Genomic DNA, 13,204 nt, shown 5'->3' on the forward strand with positions numbered 1-13,204 from the left:
AACACAAACTACAAACTGGGTGAAAATAATCACAGTACATATACATGACAAAGGATTTGAACCCCAAATATGTAAAGAACTCTAAAAACTCAATAATAACAACTTATTTTTCCATTTAGATTAGGATAAGACTTGAACAGACATTTTAACACCAACAAAAATATATACTAATGGCCATAACACACATGAAAATTGCCTGGGCATCATAAGACATCAGGGAAATGTTAATTAAAACCACAATGAGATGCCTCTTCACACCCAACTAGAACATCTACAATTGAAAACAATGTCTAATACTAAATACTGGCAAAGATGTGAAATCTTCATGTGTTGCTTGTGGGAATGTAAAATGGTACCATTATGTTGGAAAACAGCACACAGTTTCTTATAAATATTACAACATACCTTCCCCATGACTTAATTTCATCCCCAGGTATTCACCCAAGAGAAATAAAGTAACATGTCCACAGAAAGACTGCTATGTGAATGTTCATGGCAACTTTATGCATACCAGCCCCAAAGTACAAAAACTAAATGTCCATTGATAGGAAAATGGAGAAACAAATTGAGATATATTTGGACAGTGGAAAATTACTGGGCAATAAAAATGAGACATGAAACATATTGAACCTTATAGACATTTTATTGAGTCAAATAAATCAGACAAAAATTATACACTGTACAATTCTGGTCCAAATGAAATTTATACTAGGCAAAATCATTTCATGGTGGTAGACATCAGAGCGAAAGTTAGAGACGGGAGTGTGGCAATTGACTACAAAGTGGCATGAAGGAATATTTGGAAAAAGGGAAATGTTTTACATGTTAGATTAGGATAGTAGTTGAATTGTTATATATATTTGTCAAAGTTCACTTAACTATACAGCTAAAATATAGACATTATATGTAAATTATACCTTGTTATTTTTTTAAAAGAAAAAAAAATACTACCAGACAATGTTTTTCATAGTTCAATGTAAACAGGAAGAGCTAATATGTAGAGACAAAGACCCAAGAAGTAGAACAGATGCAGAGTGAAATCCCAAGTTGAGGATTGATGTGTATGGTTGACTTTTCTGTGCTCTCTGCTCCCTGTGTGAACAATGGAGCTATGTACGAAGGGACAGGTCCAGACAGGTGTAGCAACCCCTCAAATGTGGAACTAGTCTCTTAGAACCTTCACAGCTGGACTAAATTCAAACTCTGGCTATCACCCATCTCAGCCATGTGATTGTGACCATCAGACAATTGACTTTAAACTCAACAGAGCCTCAATTTTCTCAATGGTGAAGACCATGCAAGGGAACATTTGTAAATTATGTATACCTATATGCTCACTTCAGTTAAGTACCACTTTTATTCTCATACTCAACTATAGATGGGGCAGACTGCAGCCCACACAAAGGTGATGAGAAGCCCCAGGGGCAGTGTTAGCATACCCAAGGAGCACAGACTGAATGACTGTGGGGTAGCCTAGACCCCTAAACTCACTCTTCTTGTTTCCTCTGATCTGTCCAAATCTGATGCAAAGACATGATGATATTGTATCATAGAAAAAAAAATATTATTAGTGCCCTACAAGAGAAAAATGCCAGCACATCACAGCACAATTAAAATTAAACTAAATTTTATCTAACCAAAATAATAAATTCAGATGTAAACATAATCAGACAAGACATACTGAAAATAAACACACATCCATCTGTCACTTATCAGTGACTGGCAAAACTTAGAATGCTCTGGGCAGAGTTTTAGATGCCTTGTGTGCTGTCTTTGAGGCTCTGGTTCCTTGTGTGCTTTATGCAACAAGAGTCACGAGGCCAAGGTAACAAAGCCTCTGTGTTACCTCCTTTTAAAGCCTTTCTAGAGTTTTGTCTTCTTTCCTCCGAGTTTTCAGCTTTAGTGGTAGGTGTTTACCTCATCTTCCTGACATAAACAAACAAGACACTTCTTTCCCTATTCATTCAACAATGACTGAACAAACAAACAAACAAACAAACAAAAACTCCACAAATGCAGTTTCAAAGTACATGTTCAACTAAAGTCAATTTTGTTTCAGAACATGGGTGCAAGGAGATGTATGTAAACTCTACCACCAATTTGAAATGTTTATAAATGTTGCTGAGATTCAAAATTCTTCCATTCTCTACAACTACAATTACTCAGCCAAACCATGGTTATTTGGGCTAAACACAGGAAAGGAAACACTATACCTCTAGAATACACACAGACTGGCTCTAAATTGTTCCTTGGACCAAGAAGAGCTCATGTGAATGAATACACGTTAAAAAGGGTCTTTTAGCAGTTAAGCCCCTTTACATCATTCAAGAAGCAGCCCAAATCTGCCTTACTCTCAGGAATGGCTTATGCCTCTGGTGGAGATATGAGGATAGGGACAAAGGAGCAAAAACATAGTGCATTAGGAAGCATTTAGTGGTTGGGGCACCGGGCTGCCTCAGTTGGCAGAGTATGTGACACTTGATCTTGGGGTTGTGAGCTCAAACTCCTCGTTGGATGCAGAGATTATTTAAAAAGTTAAATCTTGAGGCACACGGGTGCTGAGGCAGTTAAGTGTCTGACTATTGGTTTCAGCTCAGGTCATGACCTCACGGTTCCTGAGATCAAGCCCTGCATTGGGCTCTGTGCTGCCCATGTGGATCCTGGTTAATATTCTCTGTCTCCTTCTCTCTCTGCCATTTCCCTGCTTGCTCTCTACCCCTCTTCCTCTCAAAATAAGTAAATTAAAATAAATTAAAATAAAATATTTTTAAAAATCACTTAGCATTTTATCATCTCATTATAAAAATAATGGGAATGAATTATGGGAAAATTTAATATAGAAAAATATAACAAAGAAAATAAAAGACTAGCATAAACATACCCCCAACATTAAATATTAATATTATTGCCTAACTTTTTCTACAGATATACATACATACTTGCAAGTATATTTTTTTAAAGTTAGGTTATATTTTAAATGTAATGTACACTGCTTTTTCATTCCTCATAAGCAATCAAAGTTCTTCTATGTAGTGCAGAGTCAGTAACTGACCAATTAATCAGAAAAAAATTCTGTAAAGCAGAGAATCATTAAAAAACACGTTCATTGCTTAAGAAAAAAAACATGTTTACTGCCTAAATGTCTTGTTTTCTCTTAAGATATGTAAGTGTACATTCATCAGCTATGTTTATGATGTAGGGCCAAGGTTTTTTCTTCATGTTCACATCCTTTGATTAGAGTTTCACAGTTTTCTTAACAAAAGTCACATTTATGACACATGGTCTACTATTCCATTTTTGGGGGTGTCTTTAAGTAAGGGTAAGAATGCAAAGTCTCTAGAGAACTGATCTGAGCCCAGAATTCTAGGATTTTACAAAATGTCCTCTACCTTTACAATTATCTAACCACACCTAATTTCACAACAAATTTTTTTAGCACCTCACTTTCTCAGAAAAACAATCTGAAACATTTTTTTTCTTTGCACTCATGGTCCATTGACATATAATATTTAATTGAGTTATGCAATTACAATGGCAAGGGCAACTTACATAAACACATTTACTGACTCATGATAAGCTTAGCACCAGTGGTGAGAGCAGATAGGCACAAGAACAGGGGTGCAGAGCCTGTGGGCCACAAGATAAGAGTGCCTGGACACTGCTCAGTATGTTTACAAATGGAGTGCTGAACTAAATATTCTTTTTTTTTTTTTTTTTTTTTAATTTTTTTTCCAACGTTTTTTATTTATTTTTGGGACAGAGAGAGACAGAGCATGAACGGGGGAGGGGCAGAGAGAGAGGGAGACACAGAATCGGAAACAGGCTCCAGGCTCCGAGCCATCAGCCCAGAGCCCGACGCGGGGCTCGAACTCACGGACCGCGAGATCGTGACCTGGCTGAAGTCGGACGCTCAACCGACTGCGCCACCCAGGCGCCCCTGAACTAAATATTCTGATGAGTTGGTTACATGGAGGTTGGTTAGGCATCTGCTATAGTTATCTACTTCACCATGTCTCAACAAAGACAATTTCTCAGACTCTTGAATGAAACAGAAATGTTCTATACATGTTGGATGAGATGGGTTATTCTACGGTTAAGCTTATACTATCCCTAAATGGTCCAGTTGTGGATCTGGCAATATTGAAACCTAGTATCATCAACCTTTGAACTCCATCTTACAGAATGAAGAATACGGTTAAAGTAAGTTTAGCAGTAAAGTGTAATGCACACATGCAGAAATTCATCCTTTTAGCCTCAGAGGATCAACACATTTTCTGCTTTTAGTGAGTCTAAATATCAAAAGTCTATTTACATTGATGGTTTTTGCTTAATAATTCAGAAAGGAATATTGATATAATCTTAGAAGGGGAACTTCATAGGTTTGCTGTTTCTCTAGAAGTAGCCCAATATTTCCACTTTTTACTGCCAACATATCTCCTCACAAAAGTCAGCAGTGTTCTAAGTAATGTGCCTGGATAAAATACAAACAAGTAATTAACAATGCATTCATTAGTAAGGCAGTTAATGCATCTAATGATCTTTAATCACATAATGAAATGCTCACTATGAATGTTTTATTTCTCAACCTTTCCACACATTATTTATTGTTAATTAGTTACTGAGGAGTAGTGAGCATTATCCTTTTGATAAAAAGGAATTGTACAAAAGAACTAAAACATTGCACAATTGGTAGTCTTTTGATTTAATTCATATACTATTTAATTCTATATGCTGGATTCTTTGCTATAGGATTCTTTTTCTTGACAGAGATCATTTTGTCTAAGATATAAATGTCATGTGTTTACATATGGTCCAGTTCTTGCATTTATCCATTTTCCATTTAAAACAGAAATGCTCTTAGACACCTTAGCCTGGGGCTATGCTTCTGTTAACCATTCAAGAAGTCAAGCTCTGTGACTAGGATTCTTTGAAAGAATGCAGAAGTTCTGCTTAGTTGGCACAGTTGAAAATGTGTCAGTAGGGAACTATACATATGTGTGTGTATGTGTGTGTGTGTGTGTGTGTGTGTGTGTGCATGCACAAATGCCTTTAGATAACTTAAAATAACATCACTCCTTTACTAGTGATCTCTGCTAATGGCTCCACCATCCATAGAAGCAGAGAATCTAGAAGTCAAGTCAGTAGAATTTTACCCTAGAATTTTTCTCTTAAATCTCTATTCTGCTTCTGCTCTGGAGGCATCATTTCTCATGAGGATGTGTCAACAGGTGCAGTTCCCTTAAAGGAAATTGCATTTAGCAGCCGCTCCTCTCTCCTTAGTAACTTGTATTTGTACTGTCCCTATTGATAGTTTTTATGCTTAAGAAAATAACTAGAGCAGGTTGTGAATGGGGATGATGTTGAGAGTGGGGAGACATTTTGGTCATAAAATAGGAGGGCATGTCTGAATTTGATTCTTTGTGGGAAGCTGGTGCTATTTGGCCACCACAGTGCATGAAAAAGAGATAGAAAACCAGCTTTCTATCAAGGTCTGATTTTTCAAAAGTCAAAGGTAAAGCAAGTTCTAGAATTAGAGAATCCTACAATTATATGTCTAAAAAGGGGCCTTACCCACCATTTGGTCCAACCCTAAAAGCACTTATGTTTTTTATGGGCTGGACTGCATCTCCTGAAAATTCCTTTGTTGAAGCCCTAAATGGAAGGACCTCAGAAAGTGAATGTATTCGGATATGAGACCTTGAAACAGGTGATCACCTTAAAACAAAGCCTTTAGTTGGCCCCTAATCCAACTGTCTAATGTCATTACAAGAAAAGGAAATTGGGACATGTAAAGAGATACCAGGGATATCTCAAAAGAGAGAAAGACCATGTGAGACACAGGGAGAAGTCAGCCATCTGCAAGCCAAGGAGAGAGGTCTCAGAAAAGACCATGGCTGCCAAAGCTTTGAACTTGAACTTCAAGCCTCCAGAGCTGTGAAAATAATAGTTTCTTTTTTATGATCCCCAGTCAGTGGTACGCTGTTATGGCATTTGTAGCAAACTAACACACACTCTCTTACTGACTCTACAGAATGAAGGCTGTTCTTTCCTATAGCTCATCACACTCTACTTTTTCAGGCAAAACAATATAGGAAAGAATAATTTTCATACTGGAAAGTATTTAGGGCTGTGTAAATCTCACAGGAAAGCATGATAACAAGAGATTTGCAGCAATTAAACTTTAAAAAGCCTCTCAAGATCTCCCAAATATATTGTGCATATTTCAACAAAGCCAAGTGCTAACAAACATATCCCCTGAAGCAACACCACTAGAAGAACACCTTCTCTACTCCCTCATGATTCTAATTGTTTACTTGATAACCTCTTATCTCAACCAAATTCCCAATGTAGAATCTGATAGCAGTTGGGTTGAAGCTGTAATATACCCTATTGAAGGTATGAATCTAAATGTGAAAAAGAGAAATCCAATGGCTCAAAATGACATGTACAATCAGCATATTTAACACAAACTCAGTAAGACAATCTTCAGACACAAACATATTTTACTCCAAGCCATTCTCTTAATAATCTGTTCTAAATTCTGAATTTTTACCATACTGAATAACTGGTTAAGGCATTGATTCTACTCTGACCTTGAGTCATCAGTGTCATTGTCCAAAGCCACATCTCCTTCTTGGTGACCAGAGGCTCAGAGACAGAAATATGTCTTCCTGTAATGCCCATTTCTGATCCCTGGCTCTGAATAGTGTGTGTTCAAGGTTCTCACCAGGGTCTCAGTGGGCTAAGGAGTCTTCAAAAGAATATAGTAAGCATCAATCTATAAGATTCATTGCAGACTAAAGAATCAACTTTTTTTTCTTTTTCAACTTCAGAGTAATTTATAGTCCAAGTAATATTCAGAGGTTTTTAGATTAAAGATCTTTGGACTCTTTATGACTATAGATTTGTTAGTTTGGAAGGTACAGTGTTTCTATCATATATATATATGTATCATATATATATATGTGTGTGTGTGTGTGTATTTATATGCATAATATGTACTTATATATAAATTTATTGCATATTTTCCATAGTCCTCATTGTCTTCACTATACCTTGCCCTCTTCATAAGAGACTCTGAAAGTATTTGAGTTTTTATGGTTTTTGAGAAATATTATGAGACCCCCCCATCTATAACCTAATTGGAGAACCCAAAGATAAAATTACTATCTGTAACTAGAAAATTCCAGCAAGCAAGACTGTTCTAAAATGATGTGTAAAACCTAATGGCGATGCTTACGGCAAGCTTTGTGGGTGCTCTAACAGCCAGTCACCAAAAGCAGGGCAGTCTTCTAAAATTTGACTCATTCTGTCAGCAGCAAGATGACTCCAGTATAATTTCCCCAAATCCCTTTTCTAGAAAGCAATATGTACTCTGAAAAGAGTAGCAAATTAATCTATGAGATTGAGAATCTTATTCCCAAGAGCAGGAACTATATATCATCTTCTCCTAATTATAAGACAAGAAAATACTTATTGAGACTTGAAGAGACCAGAATAAGGATTCCAGGGGAGGGCTGACAGTGAACAAGAAGGCAGGATTCACAGTGTTTAAGTGCAGCTGAAAAGAGCAGAGATACCCCAGTAAATTCCACACTAGACTTGAAGCTAATCCTTGAGTGGAAGGTGACCCTTGGCTTCTATGATACAATAACCCTATAACCTGAATTTGCCCGTGCCTGTGCTGCCTTAGGTCTAGGCACTCACTTTTATTCTTTTAAAAAGGAATATATGTTGCTGAAAAAATAAATCATACATAAATTTAATATAATTTTTATGTCTGAGAATGTCCACACAAATGGATTTTTACACTTGGAAATAACACTTGTTGAAATTAGGTGTTTTTATCTAATAAACATGCCAGACGTGTCCTCATCTAGAAAGCAGGCAAAACCATCTTGACCTGCTAGTATAAGTGAGATAATGCAGGAAACTACTTCACATTATAGACTTAGAAGGTGTCATTATTGCTATCCTGGCTTATGAAAAGTATACCAGGTATCATGCCAAAGATTAATTCATAAGAGAACACAGGACTAATCTTAAGGAAGCATTGGGCAGGATTATAACCTATCACATATCTCTGTTTCTAGCTTCTAGATTACTATCCGATTCTTGCCTCCAATCTGGAATGTCCCTGAATTTCTAATTCTGCTCCTTGCAGTACATGGAGCAATTCATCTCTGTCCACATCCTGACCTGCATTCCCTCCTTATCTCACTGCATAGAGTGAAACAAATGTCCTCCAAGTAGCAGTCATCACTGTCCTCAGAAACCTGTTTCAACACCATTTTTCACTAATTGTGCCCTTCCTTATTGAATGCCACTTCCCATTTAGAAATACTTAAAATATTTTTCCGAACTCTTATTATTCTCTCCCTAACAGGGATTGGATAAATAAACTGTCCTCTAAATATTTTAAAGTACAGACATCCTGTGTTAAGAGAGAGGTCACAATGAGGGGGAGCATGATGCAGAGGCCACCCCATTACCCAGGCAAAGTGTTCACCCTCAACATGCCTTGCAGGCCTCCCCACAGACTTCATCTCACAATGTGTATATGTATCAAGACCTCAAGCTGTACACCTTAAATATAAATAAGTTTAATTGTCAATTGTACTTCAATAATGCTAAACAAAAAATACCAGCTCAGTAAACATGGCCCTGCACTAGAGCTGAAATGCAGCGGGGATTCCTATGGACTGGGAAAAGAAGGAGTTCATATAAATGTATGAAAGCAAGCAAGAGACAGGACCCATCCGGAAAACCACCAGTACAGGGCAAACATGAGTTAGAAAGCCAGCTCTGCTCCATCACCCAGGCTTCCAGATGACACCTCAGTGCATCAAAGCTTCCCAAGTTATTTACTGTCTGAAGCCGGAACTCACTCCTCACTGCCACTAATGCCAGGCCTGAGCAGCTGAGCACCCCTGTTCTTCTCTTCTACTTTCCAGCTCCTTTCAACCTAGCATTCAACTATGCCTTTGGACCACACAAACTAACAGCTTCAAAATGGCAACGTCGCATTCTCCCTTTTTACCGATATAGCAGAGAAACCGCTGTCTCTTGGGGGTTAGGAGAATGGTCCTTCAGCCTCAGGACTGACTCCCAAAGGCTGCCATAAATTCGTCCCTGCAACCCCTCACATAGACACAGAGCCCTAAAGCAAGGATGTTGCCATGGCAACCAAGACAGCCAAGAGCTGAATGGAGCTTATCACCCCACAAGTGGTGCTTCAAGTCTCCATTCACATCACTGCTGCCATCTGACAAGCTGCGTCATTAAGAGGTCCCAGATCATAATTAATTGCGAAGTGTGCTTCCTCTACTCCAAGTCTTGTCATGCCAGAATCACCCTGAGGATGAGTGAAAAGCAAAGTTTCAGCTGCAAGGGCTAAAAATTCAGCAAGGGAGGATGCTAGGGAGAGAGACCCAGGGAGGGCTAATCCTGGAGGTCACCTCACTCAATGCCCTCATTGCAGCCCTCTGTGAGAGCATGGAGATGAAAAATCATGCAGTGTAACATCTGATTGCCCTTTTCAAATTTCCAGAACGAAGCAATATGAATCAGCAATGTCCCCTAGAGCGAAGGAGAAAACCTCCCAAGACAGTGGCAGAATACTGGCCAAGGTCTCAGGAAATCTGTTTATTCCCTGGTTCAGCCAAGGCAGGATTGCAGAAAACTGGGATAGCTACGTCTTTGGGGCAAGTTATTTTAATAAGGAACCCATTTTGTATAATTTAATAAAATCTACTTTTTGTTGCATGTTTTTTTCTCTGTTTTCCCCTCAGTGTTCTCATTTAAAAAAAAAAAACCTCCTTATCTTTGGAGGACAAATGAAAATATTTCTCTTTCTATGGCTCACCAGAAGAGCTTGAAGCCTCACAGTGTTATAAGAGCCTGGTGTGGTAGCATCAGGGCTTGGTGGAGCAGGGGTTGTAGGAGGGATGTCTACTGCCCTTCATCCCACCAGGCAGAAGAAATAACATATTTGGCATCCTAGAGAGTGGCACGTTGGTGTAACTTCACATACATCCAAGTGGTAGGGACAACAGAACAGATATAATAGTAGTGAGACATGAGTCAGCAAAGGTAGGCAGAATCTGGCCATGAACAGTTTGATGTAGCTAAATTAAGAGTTTAGATTCTGTTGCAAAAGCTATGGGTAGACAGTGATCAGATTAGTCTTAGATAGACTATATCATCAAGGCAAGGAATGCAATTGCAGTTGGGAGTGGAATTCATGAAGTCCTGAAGGAAGGAAAAAACATGGTATATTTGAAGAATTTGGACAAACACACTGTTGAGTACAAATGCTTCCACAGTGTTGTCTGCAAGGGTAAAACTTTCCCCCTCAGGTGAGAACAGAGTCATTTCTTAACTTTAAACATCAAGTTTCTAGTGCACCCCAGGGAGAAGAGTGAACTAGACCCATGCAAGGTTAGAGTCACAGAACTCAGCTGGTTGGGCAGAGGAGTCACAAATGAGGGAGAAATCTGCTCATTTCCTTTTTCCTTGCCCCAAAGCAAAGCAACAGAATCTGGTCCAAAGTCCTAGGCTACAGATGGTGGAATAGCACAGCATATGTTCTGTAAGTACTTCCAAGAACCACCTATATCTTGGCACTTAACTACTTCACAACAGAGAAAATGTGCTGGTAATTTATATATTCAATATGTGTTCATGTGTGTACATGCCCAACACACACACACACACACACACACACACACACACACACACACACCCCACATAACACACAGCCAATGCTCAGCAAATTCAGCAACAGTGAAACTTAGCTCATGAGCCCTTCTCTTTTTTATACTTCCCGCATTCCTGTTTCTTCTCACACTCTTTTGTTTCTCCAGTTTTCAGCAATCTTCTTGGGAAGTATTCTAAAAATCAGTTTCTTATCCCTTCAGATTACTCCAAGCTTCCTAGGGAGACCAATTGCTAACCCCTGTCATGTAGAGAAGGAAAAGATGTTTCCTCTTACTAGGGGAATTTAATGCATAAGTAAGCATGGAAAGAAGGTTACTTATCGACCTCAGAGTATATTGTTACCACTTAGTTCTGTATACCTAAAGCCATGTATAGACATATATAGGGACATTGGTATGTGCACACCCTGTAAATACCAGGATCTCTTAAATAAACATACCAAAATGTCTCCTTATATATTTCCCTGTGTTTCAGTCTTTAGTCTCAAGAGGCTCTGGCAAATGAGACAATGGCCATCATTTTACCACAACAAACAAATAAAGATAGTGACACTTAAGAGTTCTTTGGATGAGAACTGCCTACCTTCCAACTGAATTCCTGATTCTTCCTACCTGATTCTGATTACAACTCTCAGAGCCAGAGTTACTCCATGGACTTAAAAATTCCTTCATTGTATCCTTATTTTCTGGAGTAGTTCTCCATGATCCATGTGACTGTGAGCATACCACCTCTTCTTTCCATGATGTCTTCTACAAAAGATCCCGAAGATCCCCGTCTGCTCTACAATTACACTGATTGTGGTTGAGTAGACTGGGGAAGCATTTGTGCAAACCTCTGGCTGTGTCAATTCTTCATGAGAAAATTCTTGCCAGCACAACTGTGTGCATGACAACTCCAACTCCCCCTCACACACTGACACACATGCCCATTCAACACAATACACAGACCCACACATTCACATTCCCTTCAAGACATCCAGCGTTTTGCCCATTCCCACACAGATGCATCTGCACACATAAATGCACACCCTGTATGCAAACACAGTCCCTGCATATATTTATGCATGTGTTTTATAAACAGCTAAACCTTGCTAATTCACAAGCCTCTTTGGCTGGCAGATTACTGGAGTGTGCAGATTAGAACTAAAACAAACGATTACAAAGTCAAGGATAGCCCATTGCCAAACACATTCTGTTCTTTTGCTTAGCGTTGTAGTTTTGCCTTAATTTATGGTAATCCTACCCACGCTGCAAGTTAACGTACTGCCGGTTCATAAATGGAGTGCAATCTACTACTCCATTTTGGCTGAGAAGGAAGAGAAGACCGCCAGGTTTCTTAACGATGCTTTAAAAAACAAAAATTATAGTTTTCCCACGTATTAATGTGAGGATAGTTAAGATTCCTCATGGCACATATATATGGTGTATGTGGACAAATACATAAACTCATAGTGAAATCCCAGTTCTGTGAGAACGCTTAGAACAGATGTTGACTTTAATTTCTGTCATAACATATGATAGTCTTGTTTAATAAAAAGAATTTACAGGTCTCAGTAAGTTCATGACTGAGGGCTTTATTCTTTGCACCCAACAGTCCTTTCTTCCATCTCACTTCTTCCCTTCATTCCGTATTGGACTTCAGATCCCACATGCTGTCCTGTCATTCTATCTGTTCCCCCTGCCGCTCCCCATGGTAAGAGACCAAATTCTTTCAATATCTCAGAATTAAGAACAAATTATTTAAATTGGAATTCCACCAAAAATTCATGCCAGCCACTTTTCCATTTTCTAGTCAGCCTTGTTGACACATAAATCCAGGATTATACCATAAATATTCTCTTTTCTTTAATTCCTTGATTCTTCACTAAATTCAAATCTACATCATTTTTTTTTCTTAGTGTGAACTTGTCCCTTGACTAAGAGAAGGTCATAATTCCTCTTTCCCATGCATAGACTTTCTGACAAATAGAATGCATTTCTACTGGAAAAAATTTTCCCTCATTTCTGAATCTCAGGACAACCTATGGGATAATATTTTTAACTTTTGTATCAAGGTATAATAGATATATAGAATAGTGCTTATATCATAAGTGTTCAGCCAGATGAATTTTCAGAATTCAATACACCTTTGTAACTAGCTATGCAGCTCAAGAAAAGAATATTAGCAGTACAACAGAAGTCTACCTGAGGGCCTGTCAAGAGTCACTACCCTCCATCCCAGGAGGTGATAGAAAATTATCCTGTATTCTATTACCAACAATTAATTTGCCTGCTCTGGAATTTTATATAAATGAAATCACATGATATGAATTCTTTTGTGTGTTACTTCTTTCAGCCAACATTAGTCAGTCATTCATATGGTTGCATGGAGTTATAGTACACTCAGTGTCATTGTTGTGTCACATGCCATTTTGTAAATGAACAATTTATATATCCCTCTATCGGTGGACATTTCATTAATTACTTATTTAAAGCATCATGAATAG

This window comes from Neofelis nebulosa, chromosome 9, assembly GCF_028018385.1.
Source record: "Neofelis nebulosa isolate mNeoNeb1 chromosome 9, mNeoNeb1.pri, whole genome shotgun sequence".
In the NCBI taxonomy this organism is placed as follows: Eukaryota; Metazoa; Chordata; class Mammalia; order Carnivora; family Felidae; genus Neofelis; species Neofelis nebulosa.